The 21,026-nt window shown below is 49.0% G+C and overlaps 1 protein-coding gene across 3 annotated transcripts in view; it reads right to left on the reverse strand.

Moving 5' to 3' along the window:
- The window catches only part of SH3BP2 (SH3 domain binding protein 2), a 128,275-nt gene that overhangs the window by 70,901 nt on the left and 36,348 nt on the right, over positions 1–21,026 (reverse strand). The gene's annotated exons all lie outside the window — the stretch shown is intronic.

The raw sequence follows: 21,026 nt of genomic DNA on the forward strand, positions 1-21,026 counted from the left end.
GGGCTTGGGAGTCAGAGGTCATGGGTTCGAATCCCGGCTCTGCCACTAGGCAACTGGGTGACTGTGGGCAAGTCATTTCACTTCCTCTGTGCCTCAGTTCCCTCATCTGAAAAATGGGGATTAAGACTGTGAGCCTCATGTGGGGCAACCTCATTATCCTGTATCTCCCCCAGCGCTTAGAACAGTGTTGTCCATATAGTAAGCGCTTAACAAATACCAACATTATTATTATTACGTGCCAGGCGCTGTACTCGGAGCTGGAGTGGATACAAGCAGAGCGGGTTGGACGCGGCCCCTCTCCCACGTGGGGCTCACAGTCTCCATCCCCATTTTACGGATGAGGGAACTGAGGCATAGAGAAGTGAAGTGACTCGTCCAAGGTCACACGACAGACAAGTAGGGGAGCTGGGATTAGAACCCATGACCTTCTGACTCCCAGGCCTGTGCTCTATACACTAAACATTCACTCATCGTACTCACTGCACTTAGATCCATATCCCCAATCATGTCCGTCTCCCTATCTAATAATAATAATAATGTTGGTACTTATTAAGTGCTTACTATGTGCCAAGCACTGTTCTAAGCGCTGGTGAGGATACAAGGTGATCAGGTTGTCCCACGTGAGGCTCACAGTCTTCACCCCCATTTGACAGATGGGGGAACCGAGGCCCAGAGAAGTGAAGTGCCTTACCCCAAGTCACACAGCTGACAGGCGGCGGAGCCGGGATTTGAACCCATGACCTCTGACTCCCAAGCCCTGGCTCTTTCCTCTGAGCCGCGCTGCTTCTCTTATCTAGACTGTAAGCTCCTTGTGGGTAGATACCAGATCATCAGGTTGGATACAGTCTAGACTGTAAGCTCATCGTGGGCAGGGAATATGTCTGTTGATTGCTGTATTGTGCACTTCCAAGCGCTTAAGACAGCGCTCTGTGCACAGTAAGTCCTTAATAAACATAAATGAATGACTACAGTCCATCCACTTGGGCCTCACAGTCTAAGCGGGAGGAAGTAGGATTTAATCCCCTCGTTACCGATGAGAAAACTGAGGCACGGAGTTAATAATTATAATAATTACGGTGCTTGTTAAGCGCTTACTATGGCCAAGCACTGTACTGAACGCTGAGGTAGATACAAGTTAATCAGGTTGGACACAGTCCCTGTCCCACATTGGGCTCACACTCTTTGTCCCCCATTTTTCTTTAATAATGTAGTTATCTGTTCAGCGCTTACTATGTGCAGAGCACTGTTCTAAGCGCTGGGGGAAATACAGGGTCATCAGGTTGTCCCACGTGAGGCTCAACGTCTTCATCTCCATTTTCCAGATGAGGGAACTGAAGCCCAGAGAATAATAATAATAATAATAATGTTGGTATTTGTTAAGCGCTTACTATGTGCAGAGCACTGTTCTAAGCGCTGGGGTAGACACAGGGGAATCAGGTTGTCCCACGTGGGGCTCACAGTCTTCATCCCCATTTTACAGATGAGGGAACTGAGGCACAGAGAAGTGAAGTGACTTGCCCACAGTCACACAGCCGACAAGCGGCAGAGCTGGGATTCGAACTCACGAGCCCTGACTCCAAAGCCCGTGCTCTTTCCACTGCGCCATGCTGGTGAAGTGACTTGCCCACAGTCCCACAGCTGCCAAGTGGCAGAGCTGGGATTCGAACCCATGACCTCTGACCCCCAAGCCCAGGCTCTTTCCACTGAGCCACGCTGCTTCTCTAAGGTAATCAGGACGTCCCACGTGGGGATCATGGTCTTAATCCCCGTTTTCCAGATGAGGTAGCTGAGGCACAGAGAAATTAAGTGACTTGCCCAAAGTCACACAGCTGACAAGTGGTGGAGCCGGAATTCAAACCCGTGACCTCTGACTCCCAAGCCCGGGCTTTTCATTCATTCATTCATTCAATAGTACTTATTGAGCGCTTACTACGTGCAGAGCACTGTACTAAGCGTTCGGAATGGACAAATCGGTAACAGATAGAGACGGTCCCTGCCCTTTGACGGGTTCACGGTCTAATCGGGGGGAGACGGACAGACGAGAACAATGGCAATGGCTTTTACCACTGAGCCACGCTGCTTCTTTACAAATGAGGAAACTGAGGCACAGAGAAGTTAAATAGTAACTTGCCTAAGGTCACACAGCACACAAGTGGCAGAGCTGGGATTAAAATTTACATCCGCGTTCTTCCCACTAGGCCACACTGCTTCCCTACCGTATTTGCCAAAGTACGGAATCCGCACACAGTGAGCGCTCGATAAATATCATCGATTGATTAGATAAAAAAAAAGTCTAGCCCGAGTGTACGGCAGTAGTCAGTCAGAAGGCACAGGGATGCCTCAATCAATCAATCAATCAATGGTATTTATTGAGTGCTTCCGCTGTGCAGAGCACTGTACTAAATGCTTGAGAGAGTACAACATCAGAGTTGGGAGACATTTTCCCTGTCCGTGATGAGCTTACAGTCTAGAGGGGGGAGACAGATCTTAAAAGAAGCAGCAGCAGAAGCAGAAGCAGCGTGGCTCAGTGGAAAGAGCACGGGCTTTGGAGTCAGAGGTCATAGGTTCGAATCCCAGCTCTGCCGCTTGTCAGCTGTGTGACTTTGGGCAAGTCATTTAAATTCTCTGTGCCTCAGTTACCTCATCTGTAAAATGGGGATTAAGACTGTGAGCCCCACGTGGGACAACCTGATTCCCCTGTGTCTACCCCAGCGCTTAGAACAGTGCTCTGCACATAGTAAGCGCTTAACAAATACCAACATTATTAAAATAAATCGATATAAATTAATATAAAGTGCTGTGGGGGTTAAGGGAGGGGTGGATAAATAATAATTACGGTAAGCGCCTACTATGTGCCGAGCACTGTTCTAAATGCTGGTAAGGTAACAATCTAAGGAAGCCGCGTGGCTCAGTGGAAAGAGCCCGGTCTTGGGAGTCGGAGGTCATGGGTTCGAATCTCTGCTCTGCCACTTGTCAGCTGTGGGACTGCGGGCAAGTCACTTCACTTCTCTGTGCCTCAGTTCCCTCATCTGGAAAACGGGGATGAAGACTGTGAGCTCCATGTGGGACAGCCTGATCACCCTGTATCTATCCCAGCTCTTAGAACTGTGCTCAGCACATAGTAAGCGCTTAATAAATACCAACGTTATTACAAGGTAATCGGCTTGTCCTCCGTGGGGCTCACAGTCTCAATCCCCATTTTTACAGATGAAGGAACTGAGGCACAGAGACGTGAAGCGGCTTGCCCGAGGTCACTCAGCAGACAAGCGGCGGAGCCGGGATTAGAACCCACGACTTCTGACTCCCAACGGGCTCTTGTCATCGAGCCTCGCCATTTCAAACGGCGCAAATCCAAACGCACGGGCGACGCAGAAGGGAGGGGGAGAAGAGGAAATGGCTTAGTCGGGGAAGCCCTCTTGGAGGAGGTGGGCTTTTAACAAGGCTTTGAAGGTTGGGAGAGAGATCGTCTGTCGGGTGCGAAGAGGGAAGGCGTTCCAGGCCAGAGGCAGGATGTGGGCGAGAGGTCAGCGGCGAGAGACGAGATCGAGTTCCAGTAAATGGGAAGAGGAGCAGAGCTTGACTCCGAAAAATAACTTCCCTAAATTGTCCCCGTGAAGAGCGGAGTTGAATATTCTCTAATAACAACAACAACAATACTTGGGGTAATTGTTAGGCGCTTACTAAGTAATAATAATAATGTTGGTATTGGTTAAGTGCTTACTGTAATAATGTTGGTATTTGTTAAGCGCTTACTACGTGCAGAACACTGTTCTAAGCGCTGGGGGAGATATAGGGTCATCAGGTTGTCCCACATGAGGCTCACGGTTAATCCCCATTTTACAGATGAGGTAACTGAGGCACCGAGAAGTGAAGTGACTTGCCCACAGTCACACAGCTGACAAGTGGCGGAGACAGGATTCAAACTCATGACCTCTGACTCCAAAGCCCGGGCTCTTTCCACTGAGCCACGCTGCTTCACGCTGCTACTATGTGCCGAGCACTAAGCACTGGGTAATAATAATAATAATAATGTTGGTATTTGTTAAGCGCTTACTATTTGTTACAGCTACTACAAGTGGAAAAGAAGCGCGGCCTAGTGGATAGAGCGTTGACCTGGGAGCCAACGTGTCATGGGTTCTAATCCCGACTCCTCCATTTGTCGGCTCTGTGACCTCACACAAGGCACTTCTCTGTGTCTCAGTTCCCTCGCCTGTCGGGGTGAAGACTGGGCACCCTACGTGGGATATAGACTCTGTCCAACTTGATTAGGTCGTATCGACCGGTGCTTAAATATAGCGCCTGGCACGTAGTAAGTGCTTAATGGAAATCACTATCTAAAAGTCTCGATGGCCTATAATAATAATAATAATGTTGGTATTTGTTAAGCGCTTACTATGTGCAGAGCACTGTTCTAAGCGCTGGGGGAGATACCGGGCAATCAGTTTGTCCCACGTGAGGCTCACAGTTAATCCCCATTTTACAGATGAGGTAACTAAGGCCCAGAGAAGTGAAGTGACTTGCCTACAGTCACCCAGCTGACAAGTGGCAGAGCCAGGATTCGAACCCATGACCTCTGACTCCCAAGCCCGGGCTCTTTCCATTGTGTCACGCTGCTAGAGGCCCAGAGAGGTTACGAAATTCATTTTCAGTCGGAAAAAGCTTACTCCACCACATCGGGCGGGACTCCGTCCTTTCGAGCCGGCTTTCGTCTTCCGTCTCTAACGACGGGAAGTCACTGCGCGGCAGGCCCACGGCAGCGGTCCACGGTCCACCCCGCTATCACGCCGCTTGCTCCTCAGCCGCTCCCGGAAATCATCCCGGATTTCTCCAGCCCCGACAGCTGTAGCAGCCAGGGGCGGCGGCGTCAGAGGGTGAACGACCATCGCTCTTTTCGAGAGCCGGCGTGCTCTCAGACGCGGCACCCCAGGCCAAAGCCAGGAAGCTAAATTTAGGTGCCCGTCTCGGCCGACTTTCACTCTGAGGCGGCGAGTTCACCTTCCGCTGGCCCGAGCGGCTCCTCCAGGCTCCCCCGGCTCCCGTCTTTCACCGGTTGGCACGTCGGCGAGGTCGCCCGCCCCGGGGTCGCCCTTTGGCCGACGTGGACCCCTCCGGCCACCGCCCCCCGCCGTTTTTACTTTCAAGCAGCGGGGTCTATTCTGGGAGTTAACTGGAGGGTGGCCCTCTGCGGAAAGGCAAGGAGAAAAAAAAAACCCACAGGAAATTGGGTTTCTGGTTAAACCCCCCTCAGAGGCGCTTTCCTAAACGGGACGCTAGAGAGGAAGCATGGGCCCGGTGGTCAGAGGACCTGTGTTCTAATCCTGGCTCCGCCACTTGTCCGCTGCGTGATCTGGGCAAGTCGGTTCGCTTCTCTGGGCCTCTGTCTCCTCAACTGCAAAACCTGTTCTCCCTCCTACTTCCATTCCGCCATTCGATCGGATTTATTGAGCGCTTACTGTGTGCAGAGCACTGTACTAAGTGCTTGGAGGAGTATAACAGAACAATGAGCAGACACATTCCCTACACGCAACGAGTTTACGGTCTAGAGAGGGAGAAAGACACGAATAGAAATCAATTAAACTTCCGGTATGTAGAAAAGTGGTGTGGGGCCGGGAGGGGGGATGAATAAAGGGAGCAAGTTGGGGCGACGCAGAAGGGAGTGGGAGAAGAGGAGAGGCGGGTTTAGTCAGGGAAGGCCTCTTGGAGGAGATGGGCCTTCAGAAAGGCTTTGAAGTGGAGAAAATCAATGTCCGTCACTATGGAGAGAGGATGTGCCAGGCCAGAGGCAGGACGCGGGCAAGAGGTCGGCCGCGAGATAGATGAGATCGAAGTACAATGAGGAGGTCGACATTAGAGGAGCGAAGTGTACGGGCTGGATTGGGGTAGGAGAGTAGCGAGGTGAGGTAGGAGGGGGCGAGGGGATGGACTGCTTTGAAGCTGATGGTGAGGAGTTTCTGTTTGAAGCGGAGGTGGATGGGCGACCCCGGGAGGTTCTTGAGGCGGGGGGAAACTTGGCCTGAACGTTTTTTTGGAAAAATGATGCGGGCAGCAGAGTGAAGTACAGACAGGAGTGGGGAGAGACAGGAGGCAGGGAGGTCAGCTTGGAGGTTGACACAGAAATGAAGGCAGGATAGAATAAGTGCTTGGATTAACATGGTAGCAATGTGGATGGAGAGGGAAAGAGAGATTTTAGAGAAGATGGCTCCATGGCCGGCTGGGTGGGGGATCACGATGTCCCGATCTAGACCGGAAGTACCAATCACCCGCTTGATTGGAAGCTCAATCCCTGAGGCCAAGGATCAGCTCTAACCAACTTTATTTTAATATATTCTCCCCAGCCCTTACTGTCCATTCCCTGCTGGGTGACCTCGGGCAAGTCACTTAACTTCTCTGTGCCCCAGTTCCTTCATCTGCAAAACCTTAGCTGTTCTCTCTCCTATTTAAACTATTTAAATGAGGCCCAAGCGGAACCTCATTATTTTGTATCTACCTCAGTTTGGCATGTAGTAAGCACTTGCATACCACAGGTTTTTTTTTTAAAGTGCTTAGGGTAATGTTCTGCACACAGTAAGCATAACAGATACCACTGAGGTTGCACTCTTCAAATGTCAGGGTTTTGGGGAGGGCTCTGAGGTGTAACCACTATAACGGGGGTTTTGTAGGCACTGTTCAAGGAATTCTCTTTTTTCCCCCTCTATGGTAAATGTTACGTGCTTTCTATATTTCTAGCATTGTTCTAAATCCCGAGGTAGATACAAGATAATCAAGTTGGACACAGTTCCTGCCCCACATAGGTCTCACAGTCTCTGGAGGGAGGAGGATTTAATCTCCATTCTCACAGATGAGGTAACTGAGGCACAGAGAAGTGAAGTGACAGGACCAAGGTCATACAACAGACAAGTGGTGGAAGAGGAATGAAAATTCAGGTCATTTTTCTAAACAAAAAGTGCAGTCCGTGTCTCCCCGCTCCTCAAGAACCTCCAGGAGTTGCCCACCCACCTCCCCATCAAAGAGAAACTCCTCACCATCGGATTTAAAGCACTCAATCAGCTTTCCCCTTCCTACCTCATTAATCACCTACTACAGCCCAGCCCACAGACTTCGCTCTTCCAGCTTACTCACCGTGTCCAGATGCTCTTTCATCACTAGTTAGTCAATCGTATTATTGTGTGCAGAGCACTGGAGAGTATATCACAACAATAAAACAGATACATTCCCTGCCCATGACCAACTTAGAGTCTAGAGGGAGACTTTCCTATAAAAAAGAAATTACAGGTATGTATATAAGGGCTGTGGGGCTGGAGCGGGGGGATGAATAAAGAGAACAGGTCAAGCCAGCGCAGAAGGGAGGTGAAGAAACAGAATAGAGGACTTAGTCAGGGAAGGCCTCTTGGAGGAGACGGGCCTTCGATTAGGCTTTGAAGTGGGGGAGAGTCACTGTCGTAGCGTCGGCTATGAGGAGGGAGGGTGTTGCGGGCCAGAGGCAGGACGTGGGCGAGAGGTCGGCGGTGAGACAGTCGAGATGGAGGTGCAAGTCCTCCCTCTAGCCCGAAACTCTCTGCCCCTCCATACAGTCCAGACCATCCCCGCCTTCAAAGCTTTCCTAGAGTCACATCTCTTTCAAGCGGCCTTCCCCGCTTAAGTCCTGTTTTCCCCAGCTTCCCTTCTCCATCACCTATGCACTCAGATCTGTTAATATCTGTTTGATATTCACCCCGTCCTCTATCCCACGGTACTGACGTCCATCTCTGCATCACTTAGGCACTTGGATCCGTGGCCTTGGGCATTTGATATTCGCTCCACCCTCAACCCTATAACACTTTCATTCATTCATTCTAACGTATTTATTGAGCACTTACTATGTGCAGAGCACTCTACTAAGTACTTGGAAAGTATGATTTGGCAACAGAGACAACCTCTATCCAACAGTGGGCTCACAGTCTAGAAGGGGGAAGACACAGACAACAAAACAAGTAGACAGGCATCAGTAGCATCAGCATAAATAGACAGAATTATAGATATATGCACATCATTAATAAAATAAATAGAATAATAAAGATGTACATAGACACACTGCTGTGGGGCGGGAAGGGGGGTAGAGCAGAGGGAGGGAGTTGGGGTGACGGGGAGGGGAGGAGGAGCAGAGAAAAAGGGGGCTCAGTCTGGGAAGGCATCCCGGAGGAGGTGAGCTCGCATGACTATATCGTTATGTATTTTAAATTATTTATATTAATGTCTTTCGCCTTCTCTAAACTGTAAGCTCGCTGTGAACAGGGAACATGTCTGCCAAAACGGTGGTACTGTATGCTCCCAAGTGCTTAATACAGAGCTCTTCACTTAGTAAGCACTCAATAAATACCATTGATTGTTTGATACTGGAGCCACTCTCCTCTCCTAAAGAAGTAGCATGGCCTACTTCTGGGCCTCAGAGTCAGAAGGACCTGGGTTCTAATCCCACCTTCTCCGTTTGTTCATGCTGAGGAGACTGTGAGCCCACTCTTGGGTAGGGATTGACTCTGTTGCTGAACTGTACTTTCCAAGCGTTTAGTACAGTGCTTTGGACAGAGTAAGCGCTTAATATAATTGAATGAATCAATGTGACCTGGGGCAAGTCACTTAACTTCTCTGTGCCTCAGTTCCCCGAACTGTAAAATGGGGACTAAGACCACGAGCCCCAGATGGGACAGGGACTGTCTCCAACCTGATTAACCAGTATTTACCCCCATAAACCGTCTCCAACCTGATTAACCAGTATCTACCCTCATGCTTAGTACAGTGCCTGGCCCATAGTAAGCACTTGATACTAGAATTATTATTATTATTATTATTACTGTCTGTCCCGTCACTTCCGCTGGGCAAATGCGGCCCCTACTGCTTACTGCTTTGAAAGTGCTCCAGGCGGTAGAGGTGTCTTCGGTTTCTCTTCCATCAGAAAACAAACCCAACTAACCCCTTCCTCTTTCGCGATTCACCCAGCTGTGTGAACATACACCTAGAGGGTCCAGTGCCGATTCTTTAAAGCCAACCCACTTTTTTTTACAAGTACATAGATAGTTAAAACACACAAACACACCAAAAAATCACCCACCACACCCACACACACAAATTATAGTATTTGTTAAGCACTTACTATGTGCCAAGCACTCTTCTAAGCACTGGGGTAGATACAAGGTAATCAGATTGTCCCACATGGGGTTCACTGTCTAATCCCCAGTTTACAGATGAGGTAACTGAGGTTCAGAGAGGTGAAGTGGCTTGCCCAAGGTCATACAGTAGTGGCAAAGCCGGGATTAGAGCCCACAACCTCTGAATCTCAAGCCCGGGCTCTTTCCACTAAGCCCTGCCGCTTCCCGACAATGCCAGAAAACAAGACACGAAAAGACGAGAAACACCCTTTTGTTTCTGCCTCAGAACCAGCGGCTTTGTGTTCTCCTCGTTAACATGAACCCTTTCTTTCACCTTTTTTTTAAATGGCATTTGTTAGGCGCTTACTATGTGGCAAGCACTGTACTAAGCGTTGGAGTAAATAGGAAATAATCAGGTTGGACACATTCTGTGTCTCACAAGAGATTCACAGTCTAAGTAAAACGAGGATTAAGATTGTGAGCCCCAAGTGGGACATGGACTGTGTACAACCTGATTAGCTACTCCAGCGCTTAATAAATAATGTTGGTATTTGTTAAGCGCTTACTATGTGCAGAGCACTGTTCTAAGTGCTGGGGTAAATACAGGGTAATCAGGTTGTCCCACATGAGGCTCACAGTCTTCACCCCCATTTTACAGATGAGGGAACTGAGGCACTGAGAAGTGAAGTGACTTGCCCAGTCACACAGCTGCCAAGTGGCAGAGCAGGGATTCGAACCCATGACACAATAAAGCGTCTAGCCCACAGTAACTGCTTAACAAATACCATTTTTAAAAAAGGAGGGAGTAAGATTTAATCCCCATTTTACAGGGGAGGAAACTGAGGCACACGGAAGTGAAGCAGCGTGCACAGTAGATAAAGCATAAGCCTGGGAGTCATAGGACCTGGGTTCTAATGCCAGCTCTGCTATTTCTCTGCTGTGTGACCTTGGGCATCACTTAACTTCCCTTTGCCTCAGTTCTAACTTCAAAATGGGAATTCAATATCTGTTCTGCCCCCTGAGAGCCCCATGTGCAACCGGGGCTATATCTGCTCTGATTAATGTTTAATTAATTAAATTAATTAGACGAATTAATCCACCCAGCGCTTCGAACCATGTTTGACACACAGTAAGTGCTTAACAAATGCCTTTTTTTTTTTTTAAAAGCGACTTGCCCAAGATCGCACAGTGGCCAGGAGCAGAGCTGGGATTTGAATCCAGGTCTTCCGACTCCCAGGTCCGACCGTCATCCATTCCGAACCTCTACAAGACATCCTTTGTAATCTCCAAAGGGATAAGGCAGCAAGCCTCTTCTCTTCCAGATTCCAGCCTGGGAACCCTAATCGGGGTGACGCCTGGAAAAGTCATTATTTTGTTTTTTGTTTGCTTTATGGTATTTGTTAAGGGCTTATTACGTGCCGGGCACTGTACTAAGCGCTGGGGTACTAACAAGCCAATCAGGTTGGACCCAGTCCCTGTCCCACCTGGTGCTCCCAGGCTCAATCCTCATTTTCCAGATGAGGGAACTGAGGCCCAGAGAAGTGAAGTGACTTGCCCCAGGTCACACAGTAGACAAGTGGCGGAGCCAAGGGTTAGAACCCAGGTATTCCTGACTCCCGGGCCCGGGCTTTAGCCACCAGACCGTGTTGTTTCTCGCAGGAAGGAAAAGGTAGGGAAGAGTGATGCTCCCTGATCTAGACTGTAGGCTTATTGTGGGCAGGGAACGTGGCTGTTTATTGTTATATTTTACTCTCCGAAGGACTCAGTACAGTGCTCTGCACACAGTAATAATAATAACCACGGTACTTGTTCATTCATTCATTCAATAGTATTTATTGAGCGCTTACTATGTGCAGAGCACTGTACTAAGTGCTTGGAATGGACAAATGGAGCAGCGTGGCTCAGTGGAAAGAGCATGGGATTGGGAGTCATAGGTCATGGGTTCAAATCCCGGCTCTGCCACTTGTCAGCTGTGTGACTGTGGGCAAGTCACTTAACTTCCTTCTGCCTCAGTTCCCTCATCTGTAAAATGGGGATGAAGACTGTGAGCCTCATGTGGGACAACCTAATTGCCCTGTATACCCCAGCGCTTAGAACAGTGCTCTGCACATAGTAACTGCTTAATAAATACCAAAATTATTATTATTATTATTACAAATCAGTAACAGATAGAGACAGTCCCTGCCCTTTGACGGGCTTACGGTCTAATCGGGGGAGACGGACAAGACAAGAACAATGGCAATAAATAGAATCGAGGGGAAGAACATCTCATTAAAACAATAGCAAATAAATAGGATCAGGGTGATGTACATCTCATTAACAAAATAAATAGGGTGATGAAAATATATACATTTGAGCGGACAAGTACAGTGCTGAGGGGATGGGATGGGAGAGGGGGAGGAGCAGAGGGAAAGGGGGGAGATTTGTTAAGCGCTTACTATGTGCCAAGCACTGTTCTAAGCACTGGTAGATACAAGGTAATCAGGTTGTCCTATGTGGGGCTCACAGTCTCAATCCCCATTTTACAGATGAGGTCACTGAAGCACAGAGAAGTGAAGTGATTTGCCCGAGGCCACACAGCAGACAAGTGACGGAACCAGGATTAGAACCCACAACCTCTGGCTCCCAAGCCCTGGCTCTTGCCAGTAGGCCATGCTACTTCTCAATTTATTTATTATTGAGCAAGCACTCAATAAATATAATTGAGTGAATGAATGAATGGCCTCTACCCCTGACGCCCTGCCCCTGAAAACGGGTGATTTGCGGGTTCTTCTACACCCTGAGCAGCGTGGCTCAGTGGAAAGAACCCGGGTTTGGGAATCAGAGATCATGGGTTCTAATCCTGGCCCTGCCTCTTGTCAGCTGTGTGACTTTGGGCGAGTCACTTCACTTCTCTGGGCCTCAGTTACTTCATCTGTAAAATGGGGATTAAAACTATGAGCCCCACGTGGGACAACCTGATCATCTTGGATCCCCCCAGCGCTTAGAACAGTGCCTCGCACATAGTAAGTCCTTAACAAATACTAGCATTATTATTATTATTTCCTTCTGTTCCAATAAAACAAGACTGGAGATCATCTGATCAGTGAATGTGGGAAATCGTGGATCAGAAGCCTCTGGCACTGGGGAGTTGTACGTTTCAAGAGTCCCCTCCTGCTGCCGGTCCGCTGGGCCTTTGGCGACCAGACTTTAAGGCCGTGAAGGTCATCTCAAAGTAGCTCTGCGCCTCAGTTTCCTCTCTGGCCGATCCCTTGCTTAGTTCCCTCCTATCTGCCTGGAACTCCCTCCCTCTCCAGACCCCTGCTCTCCCCATCTTCAAAACCCTTCTGAAGTCACACCTCCTCCAGGAGGCCTTCTCTGATTCCTCTCATCTCCCCTCCTCACGTCCCCCTCAACGGCCGCTTGAGCGCTTCCAGGTCAACTAAGCACTTGAGCACTTAAGTGTTTCCCCCCTCAAATAAAAACACGCCCACCAGATAGTACTTATGTACACGTCTTTAAACTTTGTGGCTTTCCCCCTACCTGGACTGTGTTAGCAGCGTGGGAAGCAGCGTGGCTCAGTGGAAAGAGCCTGGGCTTCGGAGTCAGAGGTCATGGGTTCGACTCCCGGCTCTGCCACTTGTCAGCTGTGTGACTGTGGACGAGTCACTTCACTTCTCTGGGCCTCAGTTCCCTCATCTGTAAAATGGGGATTAACTGTGAGCCTCACGTGGGACAACCTGATTACTCTGTATCTCCCCTAGCGCTTAGAACAGTGCTCTGCATATAGTAAGCGCTTAACAAATACCAATATTATTATTATTAGCATCTCTGTCTCCAGCAAAACTGTAAAGAGCTGGAGGACCAGGATCATGGCTACTGAATTTTCCTGAACTCTCCACAGTCATTCATTCATTCATTCAATTGTATTCATTGAGCGCTTACTTTTTTTTTCAGAGCACTGTACTGAGCATTTGCTACAACAACACAACACTAAATGGTGTTCAATAAACCCTGCTGGCTTGAAGAAAACTTCCTCCTCATTCCTTACCAGTTTTGAACAGAAGCAACATGGTCTAGAGGATAGAGCACGGGCCCGGGTGTCAGCAGGACCTGGGTTCTAATCCCGGCTCCGCCACTTGTCTGCTGTGTGAACTTGAGCAAGTCTCCTAACTTTTCTGGGCTTCAGTTACCTCAGTGGTAAAATGGAGACTATGAGCCTCATGTGGAACATGGACTGGGTTTAACCTGACTAGTTTGAATGTCTCTCAGGTCATAATGCCTGGCACACAATAAGTGTTTAACAAATACCGTAAACAAAAAAAAACGGGGAAAGACAGGGAAGTCACAGTAATAATTATAATAACGTTGGTATTTGTTAAGTGCTTACTATGTGCAGAGCACTGTTCTAAGCGCTGGGGGAGATACAGGGTCATCAGGTTGTCCCACGTGAGGCTCACAATCTTCATCCCCATTTTACAGATGGGGTAACTGAGGCACAGAGAAGTAAAGTGACTTGCCCACAGTCACATAGCTGACTAGTGGCAGAGCCAGGATTCGAACCCATGACCCCTGACTCCCAAGCCCGGGCTCTTTATTTTTATTGAAAGCAAACATCAGGTCTTTGAGGCATTCTGTGGAACTCATCTGTCCCAGCCTGTCTCTCCGGTCTCTCACCCTCAATGTCTCGCTGACAACTTCCCAAGATTGACGTTTTACTCTGAACCTTTTCCCCCAGCAGTTTGTGGAATGGCTAGGGTTGAGTTCCCACTGAGGCAGCGTGGCTTAGTGGATGGGAGTACGGCTCTGGGAGTCAGAAGGACCTGGGTTCGAGTCCCGGCTCCACCGCCTGCCAGCTGCGTGATCTTGGGCAAGGCACTTCACTTCTCTGTGCCTCAGTTACCTCATCTGTTAAATGGGGATGAAGACTGTGAGCCTCACGTGGGACAACCTGATTACCTTGTCTCTACCCTAGCGTGGAAAACGGTGCTTGGCCCACAGTAAGCGCTTAACAAATACCGACATTATTATTATTCTCTGTGCCTCAGTTCCCTCATCTATAAAATGGGGATTAAGACAGTGAGCTCCACATGGAAATGCGTCCAACCCGATTAGCTTTTGTCTACTCCAGCACTCGGCACAGGGCTTGACACAGAGTAAGCGCTTAACAAGGTATTATTATTATTTTTGGTCAGAGGTAATGTCATAACTTAGACCATTTTGGACCAGTGGGCCAGGTAAGGTCACACTGGAGAGGGTGGTCAAAGGCAACTGAACCACGGTTAGGGCCAGCCTCTCCATCTCAGTCCTCTATTGATGGGGTCTCTGGCCTCACTGCTTGGATTCGTTGTTGTTCCGTGGAAAAGGGAAAAAGGGGAAAGCATAAACAAGAAAGCATTTCTTTTGAAGACACTTCTTGGTCTGAAGGAAAAACGGGGAGGGATTGCATCGTCTGAACAAGGGAAGAATGGGGCTTTTCATGGCTTTCCAACACGAAGCCTGCTCTGGTAAGGAATAACTAATGACCCTCCTTTTCTCCCTGTCTGAGACGGAAAATAATAAGCAGAGCGACTGTTCTCAGAACAGATGGGGTTCCCCTTGCCGGAAAATGAATGGGACCAGTTTCTAAATCTTCCTGAGCTCACACGCATCTCAGACACACACACGCTACAGTTCGCCACAAATGCGATCCAGCTCTTGAAGTTGAGGGGGAGAAACAAACCAACAAACCTCAACTACTCTTTCCTCTTCCCTCTTCCGTTTCCCCAGTTTTGAAAGTGGGAGCTCAGACACCGAGGGTGCAGAGACTGGTGGTCTCGGAGCCCACTCCTCAGAAACTAAAGATGGCAGGAAGGAATCCAGCTTTGGATGCTCCATTTGGCCGCAGTGGAGAAGTTACCCGAATACAGGAGTGGACGGGAAAAGAGGGCAGATCTTCGAGGAGAGTCTGGTTCTCACAGGCCACCAACCTCGGCATCATTACTCTCATTCAACTCCTTTATTCAGTCTGTCACCAAATCCCGTCAGTTCTACCCTTCTTCCATTCGAATTAATTGAGCGCTTATTGTAGGAGACAGATCAGGGCTGCAGATGTAGATTTGGGAATCATCTGCATAGAGGGGGTAGTTGAAGCCATGGGAGCGAATGAGTTCTCCGAGGGAGTGGGTGGGGATGGAGAAGAGAAGGGGACCCAGAACTGGATAGGGGGAGGAGGAGGAGGAACCCGCGAAGGAGACTGAAAATGAGGGATCAGATAGGAGGAGAACCAAGAGAGGACGGTGTCAGTGAAGCCGAGGTTGGATAACGTTTCCAGGAGAAGGGGGTGATCCACAGTGTCAAAGCAGCTGAAAGGTCGAGGAGGTTGAGGACGGAGGTCGTTGGATTTGGCAAGAAGGAGATCAACGGTGACCTTTGAGAGGGTCGTTTCTGTGGAGTGAAGGGGACGGAAGCCAGATTGAAGGGGGGGTCGAGGGGAGAATTGGAGGAGAGGAATCTGAAACGGGGTGCCGACCACCCGCTCAAGGAATTTGGAGAGGAATAATAATAATAATAATGTTGGTATTTGTTAAGTGCTTCCTATGTGCAGAGCACTGTTTTAAGCACTGGGGGAGATACAAGGTCATCGGGTTGTCCCACGTGAGGCTCACAGACTTCATCCCCATTTTATAGATGAGGTAACTGAGGCACAGAGAAGTTAAGTGACTTGCCCACAGTCACACAGCTGACACGCGGAAGATCCGGCATTCGAACCCATGACTTCTGACTCCCAAGCCCGGGCTCTTACCACTGAGCCACGAGGGAGATGGGGCGATAAGTGGAGGGAGCCGTGGGGTCAAGGCTCCTTTTTTTTTTAAGGAAAGGAGAGGTGTGGGCATGTTTGAAAGCAGTGGGGAAGAAGCCATTGGAGAGCTTAGGGAGAAGAAAAGGGAGGGGGCCTTTTTAACCACACACACTCTCTCTCTCTCAGATTTCAGCTTCACTACCACTAGTATCTTCTTTGAATCCACAGGACATAATAACTGTAACTGTGGTATTGATTAAGTGCTTACTATATGTCCAACACTGTATTGAGCACTGTGGTAGAAACCAGATAATCAGATCCCACATGGGGCTCACAGTCTAAGTAGGAGGGAGAACAGGTTTTGAATCCCCATTCTGCAGATGAAGGAACTAGAAAGTGAAGTGACCTGCCAAAGTCACTCACCAATCAGCACTGTACTCGTCCGCTCAACTGTATATATTTTCATTACCCTATTTATTTTGTTAATGAGATGTACATCACCTTGATTCTATTTATTTGTTATTGTTTTAATGAGACATTCATCCCCTCGATTGTATTTATTGCCATTGTTCTCGTCTGTCCGTCTCCCCCGATTAGACTGTAAGCCTGTCAAAGGGCAGGGACTGTCTCTGTTAACGATTTGTACATTCCAAGCGCTTAGTACAGTGCTCTGCACATACTGAGCGCTCAATAAATACTATTGAATGAAGTGGCAGAGCTGGGATTAGAGCCCAGGTCCCTGATTTCCCAGGCCCGTGTTCTTTCCGCTAAGCTACGCTGCTTCCCTAAACTAGATATAAGGTACCAGTCCTCCTGCCAAGAAGTCCTGGAAAATAGTTTCACCATCCCCCGTCCAAGGGCTGGGCTACATTTTCAATACCCTAAAGTCACCCGTATCACCTTATTTTTGTGGTATTTAAGCACTTATCACGTGCCAGACACTGTTCTAAGCGCTGGGGTAGACACAAGGTAATCAGGATGAACATAGGCCCACAGTCTTCATTCCCATTTTACAGATGAGGGAACTGAGGCCCAGAGAAATGAAATGACTTGACCAAGGTCACAGAGCAGGTGAGCGGCAGAACTGGGACTAGAACCCAGGCCCGTGCTCTATCCACCAGGCCACGCTATTTCTCTGTAATGGCGGTTATTCCTTTTTGTGAGGAACTTCTTTCTCAACTGCCCTTCCTCTGCAGAACCACATCCTGCCCCGAAGGAAGAAGGACAAGCCAAGTCCCTCTGGACTGAAAGCTTGCTGTGGGCAGGAAATGTGTCTGTTTTATTGTTCTACTGTATTCTCCCAAGCGCTTAGTACAGTGTGTGAATTACTCTGCCCCTCTTCAAAGCCTTATTGGAGGCCAAGAGGCTTTCCCTGATTAAAACCCCCTTTCCTCTTTTCCCACTCCCTTTTGCGTCTCCCTGACTTGCTCTCTTTCTTCATCCCCCTTCCTAGTCCCACAGCGCTCATGTACGCATCTGTAATTTATTCATTTATTTATATTAATGTCTGTCTCTCCCCCCAATAATAATAATTATGGTATTTGTTAAGCGCTTACTATTTTCTGGGCACTGTACCAAGCACTGCGTGGGGATACAAGCAGATCGGGTGGGACACAGTCTCTGTCCCACGTGGAGCTCACAGGCTCGCTCCCCATTCTACAGATTAGGTAACTGAGGCCCAGAGAAGTGAAGTGACTGCCTCAAGGTCACACAGCAGACAAGTGGCGGAGGCAGGATTAGAAACCATGACCTTCTGACTCCCAGGCCCATGCTCTAGTCACTAGGCCATGCTGCTTCTCCCCTCTAGACTGCAAGCTCATTGTGGGCAGGGAACCTGTCTGTTTATTGTTGTACTGTACTCTTCCAAACGCCCAAGTGGCCAATAAATATGATTAAATGAACTATTGAATGCACACAGTAAGCGCTCAATAAATAAATGAATGAACGAAAGCCAGGAAACAGAATAAACTCTCTGCATCTTAATAAAAGCCTTCAAAAAACAAAGACAAAATTCCCTTTCTCTCCCATCCTCTCCAGCCTTCCTCCTCTTCCCCCACCCCCCAGTCTACACGGTCTCCCAATCTTGCTGTTCTTTCCCGTTCCTAGCTTTGGGGATGCCCCTCCCTGCACCGCTTCTTTCCTTTCACTTGCATCAGATCATCCCTTACTTTTTCCTGCCCTTCCTCTTTCTTCCCTTCAGTTGCCTTCGATTGCAAGCCACTTGAGGGGACATATTCTTTTTTGGCTTCTGGTGTGCCCTGCTAAGCTCTCAGTAGAGTGTTTTGCACTTCAAGGTGCTCAGTAAATATCCCTGATTAGCTGATGGATTCTTCCCCCTCAAAGTCTTGGATTTTGATTTTTTGTTCCTCAACCCCATTCTGTTTCTTTTACCATTTGTCTGCCTCTACTTTTTCCTCTTCTTTCCCCTTTTTCATCCCATTCTTTGTCTTTTTCTCCTTCCTGTTTTCCTTTTTCCTCTTCCCTTTATTTACCTCTGCTCCCTTCCCCTCTCTCTCGGACCTCCCCGCCTCTTCCCGCCTAAAGCCGCTCGGCCTGGATAAAGCTGGGCGCTCCTTCTAGACTGGAAGCTCACTCTGGGCAGGGAACCTCTCGGTAAGCAGCGTGGCTTAGCCGAAAGGGCACGGGCTTGGGAGTCTGAGGACGTGGGTTCTAATACCGCCTCCGCCACTTGTTTGCTGTGTCATCTTGGGTAAGCCACATAACCTCTCTGTGCCTCAATCATTTCATCTGTAAAATGGCGATTAAGACTGTGAGCCCCACGTGGGACAACCTGATTACCTTGCATCTACCCCTGTACCTGGCACACAGTAAGCACTTAACAAATACCACACTTATTATTATTATTACTCTGCACACAGTAAGTGTTCAATAAATACCACTGAATGATTGTTTCTGCCACCTGTCCCCTCAGCCCCCCGAATCGAGGCCCGATCTTCACCACGGTTTCTCCTTCCTTCTCCATTTAAAATGAAGAGACGTGTCAGCACCAATCAATCAAGTGGACTTAGTGAGTGCTTACCGTGTGCAGAGCACTGTACTAAGTGTTTGGGAGAGGACAAAAGAGTTGGTAGACCCAGTGCCTTCCCACAAGGAGCTTACAATCTAGTGGGGGGAGACCGACGTTAAAATGAATTACAGAGAGGGGAAACGGCAGAGAACAAGGCCCTGTACCTTAACAAGTACGGTGGGAAGATCCCGGGCTTGGGAGTCAGAGGTCGTGGATTCTAATTCTGGCTTCGCCACTGATTAGCTGTGTGACTTTGGGCAAATCACTTGACTTCTCTGGGCCTCAGTTACCCCTTCTGTAAAATGGGGATGAAGACTGCGAGCTCGACATGGGACAACCTGATTACCTTGTATCTACCCCAGGGCTCAGAACAGCTCATTCTCAGTCTCCTTCGCAGGCTCCTCCTCTGCCTACCACCCCTCTAACTGTGGGGGTCCCCCAAGGGTCAGTTCTGGAGGTCCCCCTTCTATCCTCCATCCCCACCCACTCCCTTGGAGAACTCATTCGCTCCCATGGCCTCAACGACCACCTCTGTGCAGATGACCCCCAAATCTCCATCTCCAGCCCTGATCTCTCCGCATTCTCGCATTCCTCTTGCCTTCAAGACATCTCTACTTGGATGTCCTCCCGTTATCTCAGCTTTAACATGTCCAAACCGAACTCCTTATCTTCCCACCCAAACCCTCTCTTCCCCCTGACTTTCCCATCACCGTAGATCCTTCCCATCCTTCCCATCTCATAAGCCCGTAACCTTGGCGTCATCCTCCGCTCCTCTGCCGCCCACCACCTCACCGTCCCCCGTTCTCGCCTATCCCGCCGTCGACCCCTGGGCCACATCCTCCCGCGGTCCCGGAACGCCCTCCCTCCTCACCTCTGTCAAACTAATTCTCTTCCCCTCTTCAAAACCCTACTTAAAGCTCACCTCCTCCGAGAGGCCTTCCCAGACTAAGCTCCCCCTTTCCCCTCTGCTCCCCCTCTACCCCCTCCTTCACCTCTCCTCAGCTAAGCCCTCTTTTCCCCCAATTCCCTCTGCTCCTCCCCCCTCCCTTTCCCTCCCCTCAGCACTCTGCTCATCCCCTCAACTGTATATATTTTCATTACCCTATTTATTTTGTTAATGAGATGTACAATACCTTGATTCTATTTATTTGCTATTGTTTTAATGAGATGTTCATCCCCTTGATTCTATTTATTGCTATTGCTTTTGTTCGTCCGTCTCCCCAGCCCGTCAAAAGGCAGGGACTGTATCTGTTACCGATTTGTCCATTCCAAGCACTTAGTCCAGTGTTCTGCACATAGTAAGCGCTCAATAAATACTACTGAATGAATGAATCCTTGACAACTCTCTGACCGTCACCAAGTCCTGACGGTTCCACCTTCACAACATTGCTAAACTTCGCCCTTTCCTCTCCCTCCAAACCGTGACCACATTAATACAATCATTCACCCTCTCCCGCCTGGATTACCGCATCAGCTTCCTTACTGACCTCCCAGCCTCCTGCCTCTCCCCACTCCAGTCCATGCTGCTGCCCCGATCATTTTTCTACCAAAACGTTCGGGACACGTCACCCCACTCCTCAAAAATCTCCAGTGCTTGCCCATCCACTTCTGGCATTAAACAAAAATTCCTCACTTTTGGCTTGACAGCGGTCCATCACCTAGACCCCTCCTCCCTCACATCATTTCTCTCCTACTATAACCCAGCTCGCACACTTCGCTACTCTAATGTAACCTTCACACTGATGCCTCGATCTCGCCCATCGCGCCACCGACCCCTTGCCCACATCCTGCCTCTGGCCCGGAACGCCCTCCCTCTTCAAATCCAACAGACAATGACTCTCTCCAGCTTCAAAGTCTTACTGAAGGTCCATCTCCTCCAGGAGGCCTTCCCCGACTAAGCCGCCTCTTTCCTCTCCTCCCACTCCCTTCTGCATCACCCTGACTTTGCTCCCTTTGTTTTTCCCCTTTCCCAGCCCCACACCACTTATGTCCATATCTGTCATTTATTTATATTAATGTCTCATATTAATGAAGAGAGGAGAAGGCAGGTAGGGGAAATGAGGGCTCAGTCCAAAGAGGAGGGAGAACAGGGATTCATTCATTCATTCAATCGTAT

Source organism: Ornithorhynchus anatinus, chromosome 4 (genome assembly GCF_004115215.2).
Source record: "Ornithorhynchus anatinus isolate Pmale09 chromosome 4, mOrnAna1.pri.v4, whole genome shotgun sequence".
In the NCBI taxonomy this organism is placed as follows: Eukaryota; Metazoa; Chordata; class Mammalia; order Monotremata; family Ornithorhynchidae; genus Ornithorhynchus; species Ornithorhynchus anatinus.